Below are 19,071 nucleotides of genomic sequence, written 5' to 3'. Positions count from 1 at the left end.
GCAGCCCCTATCCCCGCTCCCTCCCTCGCTCCCGCCTCACCTCTCCCCTCTCTCCCTCACCGCCGCACTCGGGCACGCGCGCTCCCGCTCGCTCGCGCACGAGTGACATCACCCCCGTCCAATCAGCCGCCGCCGCTCCCCGCGCCCCGCTCGGCCCCGCTCGGCCCCGGCGGCCCCGCGCGCGGCCGGGGCGGAGGCGCGCTGGCGGCTGTCAGCCCAGCCCAGCCCAGCCGGGCAAGGACGCGCCGAGCCGAGCCAGCCGCGCCGAGCCGCCGGGCCGGGCCAGGCAGGCGAGGGCTCTCCGAGCCGTCCCTGGTGCGCAGCGGAGGCGGGGTGATAGCCCGGCCGTGCGGCGGCACTGCGCAGGTAGGGCACAGCTCGCTCGGCGGCGGGCGCGGGGATGTCGCCCCCCGCCCGCGCTGCGCAGCGGGGTCCGCGTTAGAGCCGGAGGAACAGGGCAGCGCAGCCCGCGGCACCGCGCGGTCCCGGGGAGGGGGCGCCGCCCCGGTGGGTTCCCCAGCTGCGGGCAGTCGCAACTTTAGCGGTGTGGGCGGCGGGGCCCGGGGAGCTGGGGCAGGTGCGGGGCGCGAGGGAGCCCCGAGCCCCGCACGGCCCGCGGGCGGTACCGGAGCTCGGCTCCTGTGCGGCGGCCGGGGCGGCGGCCCGGCACGGGTGGTCGCTGGGCACGGCAGCACTCGGCCCCCGGGCTGCCGAAAGCGGGGCCGCCAGCTCCGGTTAACCCCCGGCGGGTGCTGTCGTCCTGATCGTGGGCTGGCGGGGGGCCGGGATGCTGCCGCAGGGAAAGCCTCGTGCGCCGTTTCCTCTCCGGTTCCTACAGCGTACGTATGGTTTTTGGCAGCGTGTAGAAAAACGCGTCCGTATCGTGGTCTTGCAGAGCGTCATTTCAGCGCCGCGGTCTGTGCCGGAGCAGCCGCAGCCTCGCGCTGTCCGCTGACTTGTTTGCGTTTTGGATGTGTTTAATGGAGACCGGCTAAAAAGGCGTTGGTTTTTTTTCATTGCACCTTCTTGCAGTAAAAATATTGGTGTTTCATGCTATTTTCCCCTTGTAAAATGCTAATTATGCCGTTTTTCAGTGTCGCTTTTTCGTAAATGTCAGCAATTCAGAACGACTGTCATAACACCTGCTGGTGAGGGCAGAGATGCCATTGCTTGAGCTCCGCTAAAGGCACCTGGAGGCGCTGAGCCTTCCCGAGGTGCTGCGCCTGAGCCGCACCCGAATGAGGGGCTCTTTAGGAATTGCGTCTGCTCTATGAAGCGCTGTTTAATTCTGCTTATAAAACCTGCCAGAGATTATCTATTAATCAACTGTGCTCCATTTAGTAATGAAAGTAAACTATGACCTCTGATCTGCGAATGTTTTCAAGTGTTATATCCTAGCATAGTTATATAACAATATTATAATGTAGTTATATTAAAGCACATAAAATATTTAAAGGTTTCGTAGCGGTTTAAAAATAAACCGTTATGTAATTACTGGTCTGTACAACTTAGACAAAAACATGCCTTAAAAATGCAGCCCCCTTTGCAGAGGTGACTGTATCAAAGAAGGTGTTAACAAATATACTTTATTTAGTATCATTCTTCTGTATAAAATTACTTGTAAACCAGAAAAATAACGAACGCAGGACTTGAATTGCATAAGAACAGGGGAAAGCACCTGAAGTTATAAAAATTCTCAGTTTTTCTCTTATATGATTAGTATCTTTTAAGTGTCCTTCTTGCACTTGCACATACTGTAAAAATCCTTTTGAAAGGATGATCTTCGGCCCATATTGTATAGGTAATAATACTCAACCAAAATTTCTTTAGTAAGAACTTTCCTTAATTTTTCCAGAAACTGTTGGTAGTATGAACCTTTTGTTTGGTTGTTCACATTCAAATGTGTGTCATCACCATCAGTTTGTTAGTTTTTGTAGTTGGCATGATAACAAAATATACTTTTTCCGTCCCTAAATTTTGCAAAAAGTAAAAATAACCTAAGCAAAGCACTTCTGTCCTTGTCCATGTTTGTAGTATCCACAATGCTATTCAAAACCAACAAGAGATTTCCAGTTTTACTTCTGACAGATACTAAAAAGTAACGCAACCTCAGCATAGCTTCACAAGTAACACAAGAACCTACTTGATTTCATAGAATCTTAAACTGAGTGTCTTAAACACCTGTTGAAGAAATCCCACATTATTAAGGTTATGGAACAAAGAGATTTTAAGTGCCTTTTTGAGCATTTCCTTCTGATACAGTTTTAACTACACGATCACATACAGTCTATTTTTTTTCCTGCAGGAACCCCCTCTCATTCACTGCATGGGATAGATGGAGCTCACTTAACACAATTCAGTATTTTTCATTGATCGTTGTGTAAGCCCATGATTTATGTATTCCATGTTACTCGGTTCTGCTTTGAAGACAGAACTGATAACATCTGTATGGGCTTTGCTAAAAGTGCTTATCATTATGTGATCAGAATGCTTCACAAAGAATTACTAGTTTATCAAAATCTACCTAAGATGAGACAAGGCTTTTACAGATGGTGAACAGAGGCACAAAGAGGGTTAGGTGAAAAGTATTTACTCATTTTTAGTGTCCAATTTGAAATATCTACAATTCTTATAAATATTTTTGCTCAAGTTATACTTGCTGTTGTTTTTTTTAGCAGTCCTGCGTGCACCACATATCTGAGAATGGATGGGAAAAAGAGGAATTCACAGTTAATAACAAACTATGGAAATTTTGGGTTAAGTGGTGTGCTTGTATGAGAGTAAGAGGGAGGAATGGGGAGAACTACAGAAGGGAGGACATTAGTCATTAAAGCCTTTGTGGCATATTACCGAGCCCGTCTCTTTTTCTTCCTGCAAGCCCTCCCTCAGTCAGTACACATATTCCTGTTCTTCAGTAGATAAGACAAGAGTCCTACCTGCATTAGGTTCTGTATCATCTTCATGTCTCTACATCCCCTATACTTTCTTAAAATATAGAAGATTAAGAGAATTAAAAAAACCTCAACAAACAAAAACCCAAGAAAATGCAGAAGTTAAATTTTCAAAGTAAATTCCTTCTTGTCTTACTGCATTGGACCTACAGTGGTTATCAGGAGGATTGGAAAAGTTGAATCCTTTGCTAAAGCTCTTGAACTTTCACCATTATGACTGATAGCATTAAGAGAGTGCAGTCCCTTTCATGTACAACAGTGGTAAAGTAGAACAGCATAACTTGTAGTGCATTTGCTCAGGTAGTGGAAAAGTAGTTGCAAACTGTAGTCCTTTCTGTTCTAGGATTTAGAGAATGTCTCGTGGTGGATGAGGGCTGTTGTGACAGTCTTCTGCAAGCACAGTCCTTTTCACGTCACCGTTTCTATGTATCCTAGTGACAGTCTCCTATTCATCCTGTAGCCAGTCTCAATCTTAATTTTTCAGGTGTTCCTGGTATTGACCATTCCAAATTTCAGTTTCTTGTCTCAGTCAGTCCTGTCTCTCCTTGCTCTTTGCTTGTCAGCATTCCTTCCACTTATTTTTCTTTATTCCTTGGAGCTTCTTCCTGTTAATTTGCCACATCAGTCCATTCTCCAGTCACTTTTTCTGTGCTTTTATTTTTGGCATTTTTTTGAAGTAAAAGACTCTTGCTGAAAGAAATAAAAAACCCCCTGTTGTGTTTTTCCTCCATTGCTCCTTTTAAAAATTGAACTCTTGAAGATATTTTTCAATGTGGCATGTAGTTTGTTTATATGCACTGGCAGAAAGCAAGGACAGACAGGACACTTTGTCCAAGTTCTAGATAGTTGTAAACATTAGAAATACTGAGCAACCTAAATAGTCCTAATTATGAAGAGAAATCAGCGATTCTGACTGTAGCATATACAGTATTTTTGCTTAGCTAAGTTTAATGGGTTTCTGTGCTGGCAAATTAAATATATGATGATTTGGGTTTTGTTTGGGTTCATCCTGAGTTTTTCATTTTATGTTAAAGTTTTGTTATAGCTACTTTAGAGAAATATTTACAAGACTATGTAAATCTCTCACTGAATTGAGACCTGGATAAAACTGGTGGAGTTACCACTACACCATAGTATTCTGTTTACATAAGATAGTCTTTTTGATGTGATAGAATAGTATTTGCAATAACTTAGTAGCTCTCATGTCTGAAATGAGGGGCATGGTTGAGCTATGGTTTGCACTACAAACTGAACATTTAATGTGAGACAGTATGTTAAAATAAAGAAATATAAATATATATGTTTGACAAGTTGTATTTATATAATACTTTTATAATTGACACATAGTGGCCAGATTATACATTTTTACCATGCAAACAAGTTATCTTGGATATAGATCATGATTTAGTCATGAGATGAGTGATCTTTTTATAGCTTTATTGGAAACTTCCTGCTTTGCCACAGACAATTCAATTTTCTCCACTTTAGCAGGAGTTGAACACAAGCGTAACTGTAAGTGGCTGTTGATTCCTGGTCAAGCCAGTATTCAAAGTTGTTATGCATTAACTTAAATTTACTGCTGTATTAGTTTCAGCATGAAATTTGTTTTCTTTTCCGTAAAATATGAGTAATGGACTCCAGCTTAATGAGTGATAAATTTAATTTGTTTGTAAAAATTAAGGAAAAGTGTTTATATGTTCAATTGAGCATTGGAACAGGTTACTCAGGGAAGTTGTGCAGTTTTTCTCCTTGGAAGTTTTAAAGACAAATAGATAAAGCCCCCAGAAACCAAATCAAATGTCTTCGCTGACCCCGCTTTGAGCAGGAGGTTGGGCTGGAAATCTCTTGATGTCCCTTACAATATGAATTATCCTGTGACATTCAGACATCCCTTACAGCCTGAAATATCCTACGACGTTATTCTGTCATTCTCTGTGAGGGGGAAACACCATTATACATTCTGAACAGTACTTTCTGAAACGGGAAGGATAGCTGTGCCAGCAGACAAAATATTCAATGTGTGAATGAAATATTTGATGTTACAGACTGAATTCCCTTTATAGTTTACATTGGTGATTGTATTTAAATACACTGCTAGATTTGCTGTGTTCATTAGGTAGGCTTGATGTTATATTATAGGTCTGTTTTAAGGGAGATAAGTAGCTAAGGGAGATTCAGTAGCTTGGTCTGTTAACCTTGGTATGTTGTAGCAAGTTGTAGTACTTAATCTTCAGTTTCACTGGAAGAAAGGATCCCTTTTATTAATACAGATGTTTTATATTAAGAAACTTGTATTTTTAATACAAAATCTCATACTCTTAATCTGAATGTAAATATTTAAAACAAACACTGAATGATGCTACCTGGAACAGGCTGTTTATGTTGTGTCAGTGTTGTTCCTGTTTAAGGTGCTAATCTTTCTGGGAATGATCAGTGCTTGCTGAATGAGATAGATAACTAATTGTCTTGTCTTAAGCAGAGGGATGGGACAAAAGAAAACTGGTTCTAACATATCAGCTGCAAGGAGATGGGAAATTTTGGATTCACCATAACTGGGATAAAGTCCATTTTAAACTTCTGTGTTCTGTAAAACCAATGAGTTTTTGGAGTTCCTGCTTACAATTCAAGTAATATGTGATACAGTGATGAAAATGTAATTTCTTGAAAGCTGTCTTGATTTTATGTATATCATAAATTCACCTTTCACATATAGTTTTGTTTTTCACAAGGTTTGTTCTTCCGGCTTTTTATGTTCTAGACTAATCACAGTTTAGGAGAAATAAACCAATTTATTTTATTTCTTCTGTGACAAAAGAGAAGCAGCAATATACCATAAATATTTCCAAATGGAGACTTCCTTCTAGGTAACTGTATTTTCAACTAGAATGCGTTCTTTGAAACTTGAAATAAAGCTGAATAAAGCTGACTTTGTTTTGATAAAGGCAATCAGTTGTCTTGCCAGCTACTCACTTAAGAACTTAAATAAAGTTGAAAGTAAATTAAATGTTTCTATTTTGTAGAGCAAGCCTGCATTTTCCTTTGCCAAGTATTATTAGCAAACTTGTAAAAGTGCCTGCTAGGATAACTTACCTGTTGATAAGGCTTGGTGTTTCTAGAAGTGTGAAGACTCACTGCTGTGAACACTACTGCTGCTGCTAGTAGTTCTTTTAGATAAAGCATTTTTTCACTAGCAAAAAGAAAATAAGATAAATGAGAAAGAGCAGCTAGAAATACACATTTTTTGTTTTCTAAATTTCTTCTTCTGAAGAATAAGACCATCTCTCTTTTGTAGTATTGCCAAAAGCTCCCCTTTCATCAGCAGTCTATAGTTTACTTCTTTTATAAAAATGAACTTTGGAATATTGAACAGTTTCTACTTCAGATTTTCATTATAAAGGAGCTCCAAGGGACACCAACTGCTGTTGAAACAGATCTTGGGAAGCCAGGCATTCTGAAATGCTCTTTTTCCCCCTCTTCTTGTTGTCACTCCGTGAACTCAGTCTTTGCTCTAAATTTTTATTATACCTTTTCTCTCTGATTTTTCTTGACCTTTCAATAATTCAAAAAAACTTTAATATATTTTGAAAAAGTATCCAATTCTGCCACCTAAACTAAGTGTAGCTGTGATATCCCTGGAAAACGCATAAACAGGTCATCGCAATGGCAAAAATTAGTCTACAACTTGACTGTAATAGGTTGTTTTTAAAAGTCACAAACTAAAGACTAAAAACTACTGTGAAAGTTCAGCATTAACTAATCTTTAAATATTATGTATAATTTTGGGTTTGATTGCTTTAATTTCTTTCTTTTTATATAACACATAAGAACTCTGCCAGCTATTGTAAAACAAGCAAATAAAAACCAAACAAAACAACTAAATGATAACTACTGGAACAGTGCCAATGCTGACTTCCATTCTAAACAACTGGGGTGATAGTTATACGTTGTTTAAACATCTTCCACATCAGTTTTGTATTAAGTCTTATCAGATGGATACTTTGGTTATGGGTTCTAGTTTTAGATTTGTGGGTTTTTTTTTTATTTTAGTCACTGTAGGAGAAAAAGTTTATCCTCAGAGTTATGAAGGGAATGCTGAATAAGATCCTGATTTCTTTGGCTCATCATAATAGTTCATTGTGTCTTTCATTTCTTGGTGTTGATCTGCCCCATTCAAAAGTAGATTTTTGCAAAATTTACTGATACATTAAATTACAGGAGGTGGTGAATAATTCCTATCACAACCAGTTTAACTCATAATTCTTGTCTTTCTATAAAGAGTTTATCTGTATAAGCATAGCACTAGCAATTTAGATGAAGAATTAATTTCCTTTTAAGTAGCTGATATTTACAAAATAAGAATCTGGAAAGCATCAGCAAAACCTAATTAAATTAATTTTAAAAATTACTTCATGGAAAAAATACTTAAGTGTCTTATCTGACATATTGACCTTATCCAGTCACTATTACATTAACTTATATTTGTATACTCAAACATATCTGTATGCAGGGTCTTTCCCCCCATGCACTCCTGTTTGAAGATAGTGAACTGAAGAAGAAAGTTATCTCTATTAAAAATACTCCAAAAATAACAAAAGGGAAGAGAGGCAGATAATCTCTAGTAGAGTGATTTTGAAAAAAATGAGTTTAGAAGTTACTAATTGCATTATTAAAATGTTAGTGTAAAAACTACTTTGAGTTATTTGCATTGAATTACTGAAATTAACAAGAAAAAAGTGTACTTAGTTGGTAGTGGATGCTTTTTATTCCTGGGGATCTTCTGCCAATATGTGCAAAAAACGAGTCATTACTGGAGGAATTTTCTTGAACTGAAATATTTCTCCCCGTTTCTTCTTGGAAAAATCATTTTGAGTATGAATCAGGAGCAAGACCAATGTAGATTATCCCTCTGGGATAGTGGAGTGGATAATTGTTTTAAAAATATTAAATAGCTTTTTGTTTTTAATGTGATGTTGATCTGTGTTTTATCAGCTAAGAACACTTGAGATAACTAAAGGTTTTTGAGTGAAAAAGACTTGATTGTGTTTTCATTACCAACAAGTTGTGGGTTCATTTATTGTTAGGCTGTGTGATTACAAAATGGGAGTTTGGGGCATGGAGGAAAGTGGTATGCTGAGAAGAAGGGTTAATTTGCATTTAGCTGTATAGGTGGAACACAGAAAAAGGTAAATCTGACTAAACTAAGTATTTGTTGTTGTGGAAATGGGAGATTTTAATCTACTGCTCAGAATGGCAGAGTCCTACAGAAACTTAAAGGCATAAAGAAAGTTTTGTGGTTAAAACAGCCCTAGGTTTGTAATAAAGCACAGCTGTTCCCACTTCCGCTCATATTCTTTTATTGTAATACATTCTGTGGGTTCTCTACGGACTAGCTTACCCAGTCTTAAATGTGGCTGAACCATAAAACGTGTTTTGTCTCATTTCTATGAGATCTTGCTTGAAGGGTTCAAAAGATATAAAGACTTTTTTTCTTTCAGAGTGGTTAACTCCAGTCCAATGTGATGTTTGTATCTGAAGTTACAGCAGCTTCATGTAATTCAGACCTTGTCTATGCAGGTACTGAAAGGAAACACAGAGGTTTGGGGTTTATTTATTTTTTTTTTTTGACTAGGACAACTCTGAAATAACTATACCTATTATTATTATAAGTATATTACCATATACTTACATATTACCTCAGTTTTATTTACATTCATGTAGCAGGCTTCTGTGACCTACTGAATATTTTTAGCTGATCTACCCTGGCAGTGCTGCTACCATAGTATTTAAAGTGACAGTGATTACATAAAGCCTGCAAATAGGCACTAAGGTTTCCCATATGTATGTTGGGTTTTTTTTTTTAGTTTTTAAAAAATAACAACCAAAACCAGCAAACATCAAGCACTCTGGTACTGATGTGACAAGAAAAGAAGGGAGAGAGTGGAAGGAATATATGTGCCTTTTTGGCCACTGTCATAGGAATTATAATATACCACATAAACCAATGAAACAGGTCAGAATTTACTGCTGTGTTGTTATTTAATATTACCAAAGCACCTACATATTTTATGTAACAAAAGTAATCAGCTTTCAGATATTATTTGCAGACCAACTTGAAGAAGAACCAGTGGATTAATATAAGCACAGTAAAAGATATAGAGCACCTTGAAATGTAATTTTTATTTCATCAGTTTAGCACCTGTCTCTAGAGTCCCTTGCTCAGGTTAGCACTCTTGTAGGTAGAACTATTTTGATACTTGTTTGTGACTGAACTAAAGCACTCCAAACATACGGGATTTGGCCTATTTTTCAAGGATTTTCATGATTAATGAGATATTAATCTTTTTTTATAGATACCAATATATAGTAATGTTTTATAGTAAAACATTTATTGTGTGGGTACTGAATGGATACTGTGCTATTTAATGGGGTGTGCAAGAAACCAAAGAGCAGTTATTTGGTGGTTTCTTTTGGAATCTAAGATAACAAAGTAATAAAAAGGGAAATATGGTTATCTGTATAGCTACCAAACTAAATTTTGGAAATTTGGTTTACCAGCAGGGAAATTCCAGTTCGGTTTCAAAAAACACAAGTCATCATTCCAGAGAGTCAAGGGGCTAATTCTTGCCTGCTCTGGAGAATCAGTTGTAAAATACACATCCTCAGTATTTTTTTGCTTTTGACTTGATCTTATTAATCTGAAAGTTTTCTGAGAACACAAAATTCAGAGTTAAAAATAGGTGAATTTAAATGAGAGGACTTCTTGTTAGCTGTTAGCATTAGGCCTTTAACCTTTATCATCCAGATGCAAGTTTGTGGCTGGACTGAGCTCTCTCTGGCTGAAGATGTTTAAAATAATATAGAATATCAATATTTCAGTGTTTGGAATAACTCCACAGAACATAGACACTTGTGCTGCTTCTAAACCGTCCTTCACTATGTTGCTAAGCACTTAACGTAAAAAGTGTATTTATGTTTGTGGTTTTATGTCTGTTAATCTGTAGAGTAATTTTATTTATGCTGACTTCATTATTCCTGTTCTGTGGGATCTTTACCTGGGAATTTGTTTAGTACACATGAAAAATGCCAGTGTGTATGTTTGGGTAACATTTTAAAACTTACTTTAATCTTCCTGTAAAACAGCAAAATCTTCTGTTGCAGGATACATTAGTTTGATATATTGGTTGTGCTCATGCTTGTCTATCAATTCAAGGCCCATTAAAACTTGTACACTGGGCTTTCATCCTGGATGGTTCTTTCATCTTCCCTGGAAGTTCTCTTGATTGCCACAGAACTCCTTGGGTGTAGACTTGATCTCACGTCTAGGGATAGAGAGTGATGAGAAGCTAGGTCGGAGGAGGTAGTAGATAACAAGGTGAACACACATTTTTAAATTTTCCTAGCTTGTTCTGCACTTCAGTCTGAAGTTGTCTGCGTGAGCTTAAATTCACATCAATGATTTAAAATAAATAGTCTGATTTTGCCCTAGTGTGGATTAGGACTGCTCATAAATTTACTGACTGTGTCTCAAAAACAGATTTCAGTAAGTGGGTAGGAGTGCAGACAGTTCTTATGTTCTTGCAGTTGTCTTGTTAGGTCTTTCAACATTCTTCCAGTTGGGAACATAACTACCTGTGAAATTACCTGTCTGCTTAGAGGTGGTTGTCTTTCAGGATTTGTTCCTGTGAAAGGCACCCAAGAATTGCAGGTGCTGACTTGGTTTGTAAACATTTGCTGTTAATTGAATGATAATTCAGAATAGCAGTATTTCAGAAGGCTTGACAGGCCAAGATTGTGGGCTTCACTTGATCACAGGATGTAATATGGAAACCTGATACCGATTCGTGATTTGAACTGTACGCCTGCCGGCTCTCGAAATATCTAAAAAATTCAAGAATTATGAAGAAGACTGCAATTCCAGACAAGGAGCATTTTCCTGTATAAAGTACAAGTTAGACATGCAAATTCATATAGCAAGATTATTATTTTTGATGAATTTTTGAAGTTTTGGTAGAAATAAACCCTGAGATTGTAATTCAGTGCTTGATGATTGAATGTACTGACACTGTAGACTCTATTTTTTTTTAAACCTTTCACTTGCATACACAAAAGGCTTTGCTTTTTAAGTATTTGCAGTTCAGGTGTTCGTGTTATATTTTAAACAATTTTATTGTTCTTCCTATACTTCTACATTATAAATGTTTCCAAATAAAGGTAATCTTTCTTATTTGGCATATTATACATATTTTTGCACGCATTTGTGACTTAACTATGTATAATTGGACCAGTTTTGAGGGAGGAGTTGTATTCTGCCAATTAATTTATATTTCAATATGTGGGTAGGTGGGGACACTTATAAGGTTGAGCTTTTGAGTTGCAAAGTTTTGCCTTATTGCATGTAGATAAGTAGAAGCATCTGTATTCAAGTTTTTCAGTCAGTCACATCAAGGAGGCTGCTTTAGAAGACAGCTGAAAGCAATGAAGGAATCCTTCACAGATTTGAAGTCATTATCCAGAATTTTAGGTTTAAATGTTTAATCAGTGCAGTGTGATATGAAAGCAGAAATATTTGTTGCAGACTTTTAGAAATAGTCTCTCAGGGTTTTACAGACAGTTGCAAGTAGTGTTTTGGTTAGATTTTTTTTTTTAATTCTGACTGCAGAAGTGAATAAAAACATTACTGTGTCTCTTTTTTCTCTGTTGGTCTAGTGACAGTTGGCAGGTGCTGGCTTCCAGTAAGTGAGAGTTTTAAGTTGCACAGCTTGGTAATTGGCATAGAAATTTAGTAAGAAAATTGCCTCCTTCTCTTATGCTATAATACAGGCTTTCTAAGACAAGTTATTTTTCTCTTCCAGAGAAAATCAGCCATTGTTAAATTTTCTCAAAGAAAGAGTGCATACATGTAGGCAGCGTGAGGAAGAAGTACTTGTCCTCCAAAGGGCTTGTGTCACTAAAAGCCGACAGCTCAGTCTCACCTATATTTTTGAAAACCAGTGTAAGAATGTTTGGAAGTTGAAGTGGGTGCCAGTTGGGAAAAACTTTAGGGGTACCTCTGTGAAATGAGTGGCATAAGATAATACTGAACAAGGAAAAAAGTTGTCAATGTGCGGTTACGCAGAGAATGGCTTCTTTTCCCCCTCATTAAAAATAACATTTCTATAGTGCGCATATGAAAATATGATTCTTTACTCCTTCATTTTTCTTTTCTTTCACTTCTTTGGTTATTCAGGTTTTTTTGTTTGTTTGCTTTTAGTTTGGTTGGTTTTTTTTAATGGAGCAAAGTGCACTGAAGGGTGAGTTGCTTTGTGAGATATTACTGCTGAGAGACACTTAAAAGTGTATTTTGCTTTTAACAGTTATTAAAGATTGTTGCAGTGTGTATGGGTACAAATCATAGCGCACTTAAAGCAAGAATTACAGAATTCACAGAAATCTGTCATTCTGTGAGACTTGTGGAGTCCCTTCATGCATCAGATACAAGATCTGAGCTGATCATGTCTTATAGTTTGTAGTATCTTTTCTTCTTAATAAAAGCCTAAAACCCCATTTATTTGAGTATATTGTTGGAGACAAATTGTATAAAGAACAAGACAACATGTTGAAAAAAATACATTATTCTGCAGGGTAGTGTGTGTCAGGGTGAGCAGGAGATTGGTCCTGATCTCGTTTAGAACATCTAAACATGTTTGTAAATTGTCTTTTCCTTGATAGGGGAGTGAGTCAGAGAAAGGTATTCCAATGAAAATGTATTAGAATCACTTTTATTAATTAATCTTTTATTATGAATAGAATAAGGCTGTTATTAAAAGCAGATAACTATTTGCATGGTATATTTGCTTATTTCCTCCCCCTGTTCTCACCCCCACAGGCACACACTATCATACAGACACTGCAGCACACGCTGTCACTCCCAGTCCAACTCAGCTGTTCACTCACCAGGGAGCTGCACTGGTGTGACAGTGGCCTCTGGGCAGGTGTGCAGAGAGTCCCTCACAGGTCCCAGGTTTCCCCAGCAGCACATGCAGAGCTGGTGTCTCTGCACAGCTGCCACTGGCACCTTGGATATGGACTGAGCTGCACAGCCCCCTTGTTGGCGCCGGCATGGCCTGGTGGCCTTACACATGCTCAGCATGCTCTGAGTCTTTCATTCTTGAAGATACAGCAGGACAACAAATCTCCATACCTTGTTAGTCTTTGACAGACTTTTACACCTTCTCAGCACATATGTTTCTCGTTTTAGTTTGCTCTTTTCTCCTGCCTGTCACTTGCCCGCACTTACAGCTTCCATTTACAGAAACTTCCAGCAATACAGCTTTTGTGACAACACAAGTCTTGTACTGGTACTTTATCATGAAACTGCAATGGGATATCGCTGACCTGTGAAACACTTTTCTCAACTTTCTTTCTGTCTTTTATATTTGGAATTGAACTGTAATCAGTTTGAATTTTGAAATTTCTTTTCATATTCTGATTTACTTCTATGGAGGTTTTGTTATTTGTTCCACTGGGAGCAAGTTCTGTTCCATTTTCCAATTCTTATAAAAATAGTAACAAAAATGACAATTTTATCCAACTTTGTTATGCAATTCCAGTGCGAATGTACTTATTATAACTAAGTGAACTATTTCTGCAGAAGTAGTCATCTTTATTTCAAGATTGTCCTTCCCCTTTCTCAATACCAAATATTATTTTTTACCTTTTACCAAAGTTCCATAATTCAAATTTCTGCCATTGAAGCTTGTTTTACAATGCAACTTTCCAGTTGATGTTGAAAATGGAGAGAAGTTAGATCTAGTGGTTTCCTATAACTTTAAGGTATGTTGCACCCTCTGCAGATTTTGTAATTCCAAAAAGAAAGCTTTATGGATTTCCACTGTGATTAGCTGGTTATTAGGTCCGACACTTAATCACAAATGTGGAAGTGTGCATTGGGAATAATTTAGCTGGGGAGTGGCACTGACATAAAACTGTTTTTAATGAGCTTTATCTGCAGACAACTTTGAAGATGAGAAGTAATTTACATAACATTTTATTTAGTCCACAAAAGAGTAGATTAATTCAGCTTTTTAGCTGCTATAATTGGACATCTTTCCAAGTACTATTTGTTCACTGCACGTAAGATGAAAAGATCTGACCTGTAAATGTGAAGAGTTCTACAATTACTATTCTGTCAATGCTATTCAATATTTTTCTATCAAATACTTTTACTACATAAAATTATTTCCATATGTTATATTTCTACATGCCTGAACAATATTTGAACCCTCTCCTTGTGGGATTCCCTTTATAACCTACTGTCGTAGTTGCGTGGAGGTCACTCCAGGTATCTTTGTGGATTCTTAAGCGCTTTATATAATGTTGGCATTATACAGAAATTGTTGCCAAATACTTCTGAAATATGGGTTAACAGAACCCTCTAACACTGCATTTTTAGTGATAGAAAGCAAGGCATTACTTTATTCACAGCTCTGGGGTGTGTCTTTGGCCAACAAAACCTCGGCCTCCACACAGATGCAGATTCTAAACTTTTTTACCTATTTATTAATTTTTAACAAACAAATTAATGTTCATCGATTCTAAATTACATAATTTTCTTTCATTAATTAATATTCTGTCTTCTATTGGTCATGGATTTCTCTCTTTCTATGCTAATTAGTCTGTATTTTTAGTCTTCTTTGTATCTTTTTCCTCTGGTAGAGACTTTCTAACTCATTACTAAGTCTTTTTTAGCAGTTTCTTTATCTTCTGGTTTCTGTAAAATGTCTTTGTGGTCCATAAACTCTGTATACCAGATGTCCAACTTCAACAATAAATCTTTCTCTCCCAGACTTTGTTTATTGACACATATCAAGGTTAGCTTAACAAAATTTGCAGTTTCAGTACTTTTTCCAAACTGTGTCCTCACAGGGGAAGCTTATGTTAAATTCTGCTGAATGCTAGCTAGAAGTGATGTAAGACCTAGCACACCACTTACTATTAATTAAAACAACTAACTTAAAGGTTAATTAAAACCATTAAAAAAATTAGAAAAGTTATATAATTTCCAACAAACTTGTAATATACCATCAGATGATCTCTGAGTTTTCTCTTGTAGTACTCTATTACTTTCCATGGATAGATATGTAGAACAAGGATGAAATCGTTTATCATTCTGCAAAAGCCATTTCACTGTCTCTATGTTGATTTGTCTGCAAATCATGGCTAGGCTTCGCGAATGAAGATTTGGGGACGGCTCTACTGATGTTTTTTACAAGCGCGCTGGTGGCTAAAAAGGCCAATATGAGACAGGCACATCTGGTTGCAAAAGGCACAGCATATTCTGCAATGCACGATTCTTTCTGCGTTGTCTTTTCTCCTCGAGAGTGATCCTGTGTGCTTTCTCGAAAGCATCAGCAGCGTTATAGATTGTGTGTCTCCAGACCTCCCAGTTGGAGGCCAGAGTAGATCAGTTATGGTGATCGGTATGGCCAAGGCTGCGATGTTGTTTCAGGGAGTCCTTGTATCTCCTCTTTGGGGCTCGTCTCTTGCAGCAGCCAGTGGCAAGTTCACCATAAAGCAGGATCTTAGGGAGGCGGTGGTCCTTCATCCTGGAGACGTGTCCTGCCCAACGCAGCTGTGTTCTCAGCAACATGGCCTCAATACTTGTGACTGCTGCTTGTTCTAGAACAGATGTGTTAGTCACATAATCTGACCGGTGGATGTTAAGGATTGTACAGAGGCAGCGTTGATGGAAGCGTTCTAGGAGTCGCAGGTGGTGGCGGTAGATGACCCATGATTTAGATCCATATAAGAGAGTAGACAGCACAATGGCTCTGTAAACACTGATCTTTGTGCTTTTCTTCAAGTGTTTATTTTGCCAAACTCTTTTATGAAGCTTTCCGAAGGCACTATATGCCTTTGCTAACCTGTTGTCTATCTCTCTGTCAATCTTGCCATCCGAGGAGATGATGCTACCTAGGTAATTAAACTGCTGGACTGATTTGAGCTCTGATTCGCCAATGGTGATATGGGGATGATGGGGGACTTCCTGAGGTGCCGGTTGATAGAGAACTTCTGTCTTCTTTAAGCTGACTTCCAGCCCAAAGAGCTCAGCAGCGTCTGCGAAGCAGGATGTTAAATGCTGCAGAGCTACTTCTGTGTGGGCGACAAGGGCGGCGTCATCAGCATAAAGCAGCTCCCAGACAAGATGTGATCTAATACTTTTCATTTCTGAGGCTTCCTAAAGGCATCTCAAATACTAAGTAATGTAGGTAAATTTAGGTTCTGCTTTTCACCTCTGAAAAAAACTGAATTTCTTGTTGGCAGTAGACATCAAGCTAGTTTGATTTACCACTTTATAAGACAGGTATGTTATGCCTCTGCTTTTTGGTGTCTGTGGGTGCTTAGTATTTTATATATCCTTTCAATATAGACTAAAACATAGAGTGATGTTTTAATTTAATTTCAAGATTCTTAATTACCTGAACATTTCATTTGGCTCTGATATGTACCTTCGAGCATATTGGCTGCAGATTGTTCACTTGATGGCTTCCCTACATGGGGTTGTCAATTTCATGTAATGAATAGCTCAGTAATTTTGGAGGCATTCCATACTTTGTACAGCGAATTGGAATCCCATCAATTATTAGAAAAAAATGTAGTTCAGGTTCTTTAGGATTCACTAAACTGTACTTTTAAATGACATGTTTATAATTCCAAATCTAGTAATAATTTTTTAAGGACCAACAAGTAAATTAGACAATTAGATTTAATGAAATTTAAATAAAAGCTGTGTTCTCTCAGGAACTTAGTATCTGTCTGTCATATTTTGGGTTTTATTTTTGTTCTGAATGATTATGCTAATGTAACTAAACAATTTGAATTTGTCACCACTGTTACAATAGACATCTTAAGAATAAATATTTGAATACTTCAGATTGTAGTAAATAAAAATTACATTTATTATTTTAGAAACATAGAATCATTGAGGTTGGAAAAGACCTTTAAGATCATCAAGTCCAACCATAAACCTAACACAGCCAAGTCCACCACTGAGCCATGTCCATAAGTGCCCCATCTGCATATATTTTAAGTATCTCCAGGGATGGTGGCACAATCCTGGGCAGCCTGTTCCAGTGCTTGACAACTCTTTTGGTGAAGACATATACCCAGTGTAAACCTCCTAAATGAGGCCACTTCCTTTTGTCCTATTGCTTGTCACATGGGAGAAGAGACTTGACACCCACCTTGTTACAGGTAGTCAGGTAGTTCTCGACAGTAAGGTCTCCCCTAAGCCTCCTTTTCTCCAGGCTAAACATCCCCAGTAACTCCTCATAGAACTTCTGCTCCAGACCCTTCACCAGCTTTGCTGCCCTTCTCTGGACACACTCCAGCACCTCAAAGTCTTTCTTGCAGTGAGAAGCCCCAAAGTGAACACAGGATTCGAGGTGCGGCCTCACCAATGCTGAGCACAGGGGGATAATCACTGCCCTGGGCCTGCTGGCCACACTATTGCTGATACAGGCCACGATGCCATTGGTCTTCTTACTACTAAAGACTGAGGCAAAAAGGGCATTAAGTAATTCAACCTTTTCCTCATCCTTTGTCACTGTTTCTGCCCACATCCAGTAAAGGATAGAGAGTCTCCTTATCCCTCCTTTTGTTGTTGATGTATTTATAGAAACAGTAGGCTGCCAAAAGGCCTACTGTAAACAATGCTTAACTAAAGCTACTGTGCTATTCAGGAAAAAATAAAGCTATTGTTATTTTGTGATAGCTGCTTTATATTTAACACTTCGTGCTTTCCTAAATAGTTAAAATGAGGAATACCAGATAGTACCTGTGTTCCCCTAAACTCTATTGACTGATGTGTAAACGTAATGCTGAATATTTGGGAGCAGGGAGGGAAGAGTTGTGTTGGTAGACTTAATTTTTGTATAGTTTTGCAGTAATTTTGAGCTTCAGTTGCTGATAATGGAATTCCTCATTTTAGTGTAGTCATTCTGTTTTCTTCTCAATCTTTTCATATGAGCTATGAATTCCAAAGATTTTTGTTCTCATTTTGGCCATCATAAAGGTGCAGAAATTGAATTTATAGAGAGGTATAGTGCCGTATTTTCAAATTGCATACTCGGATTATTTGTTCATTTGCAACAGAATTCAGTATGTTTTTTATAAATGAGTAGGGTTTGGAGTGGAAAAAGTAAAGCATTTTCAACATATTTCACTCCCTATTTTATGTCTCGTTGAGTTAGCTTGAATATTGAAATATATTAGTAGATCAAGGGAATGAATGATATCCCAGATGATTTAATCTGTTGTTTCCCACAGAGGCAATATATTATATTTTGAAAAAAAGCAGGGAGTAATTATATATATTTTTGGTAGATGAGCTCTTGAAGAGTTTGAAGTTGTTTTCTCCAACTTTAAAAATAATCACCTTAGCTATATCTTGGGTTTATTAAATAGCAGTGGGTTAGGACAAGATTTCTAACACTCTTCTAGTGAGTGTAATACTTTATATAAGGAGAAGTGAAGAAGAAGGTAACAGAGAATAATTTTTGTGTCATCCTGCAAAAGACTGTTTTTTCCCTTCCTTTGAGTGTCTAATTTATTATTTTTTTTTATTGTGATCAGACAAAACTATGCCAACCTCTTTTTCTCAAAATGTCAACCTCCTTGCAGTTTAATGTTTTTTCACTATTTTGGTGGAAGTACCTGATTGCACCTTTTAATTTGGAAGAGCTCAGAGTCCTTGGCTGGAACAAAAGAAACCACTTTCAGGAGAATCTGGAAGAACACGCTGACCCTACAAGTACTGTCTGAACAGTGCAAATCTCAATGGTCCTTTGACAGCAAGTTCCCTTGAAACTGTTTGGCAGTGTCATTTATCTCCTTTCAGCTGCCTAGTTTAGCTCACAGACATGCAGTCTCACCAGATAATCCTTAAAAGACAGTGCTTGTGTTTGTTATCTTTCTGAGCAGAGTGTTCTATCTCCTATGAAACCATTAGATACAGGTTTCTGGTCCTTGTATGAGTGATATACCAAGTAATGTCCTTACAGATGTTTGCACGGAGGATTGTTAGCATGCTATTTTTGTTGATGTATTGTATTTTAGATGTATTTTTTCCCTTTTTTTTCCC

General features: G+C 38.1%; 1 protein-coding gene across 1 annotated transcript in view; it reads left to right on the top strand.

Moving 5' to 3' along the window:
• The first annotated feature begins 241 nt into the window (after positions 1-241).
• The window catches only part of CNTN1 (contactin 1), a 259,467-nt gene continuing 240,637 nt past the window's right edge, over positions 242-19,071 (top strand). The window contains exon 1 of the mRNA XM_027682199.1: positions 242-366. The gene's annotated coding sequence lies outside the window, so the exon portion shown is untranslated. The remainder of the gene's footprint in view (positions 367-19,071) is intronic.

This window comes from Neopelma chrysocephalum, unplaced genomic scaffold, assembly GCF_003984885.1.
Source record: "Neopelma chrysocephalum unplaced genomic scaffold, ASM398488v2 Primary Assembly neopelma1_62, whole genome shotgun sequence".
Taxonomy (NCBI): Eukaryota; Metazoa; Chordata; class Aves; order Passeriformes; family Pipridae; genus Neopelma; species Neopelma chrysocephalum.
The sequence above is the reverse complement of the archived record's forward strand: the minus strand, read 5'-3'. Positions and strand labels throughout refer to the sequence as shown.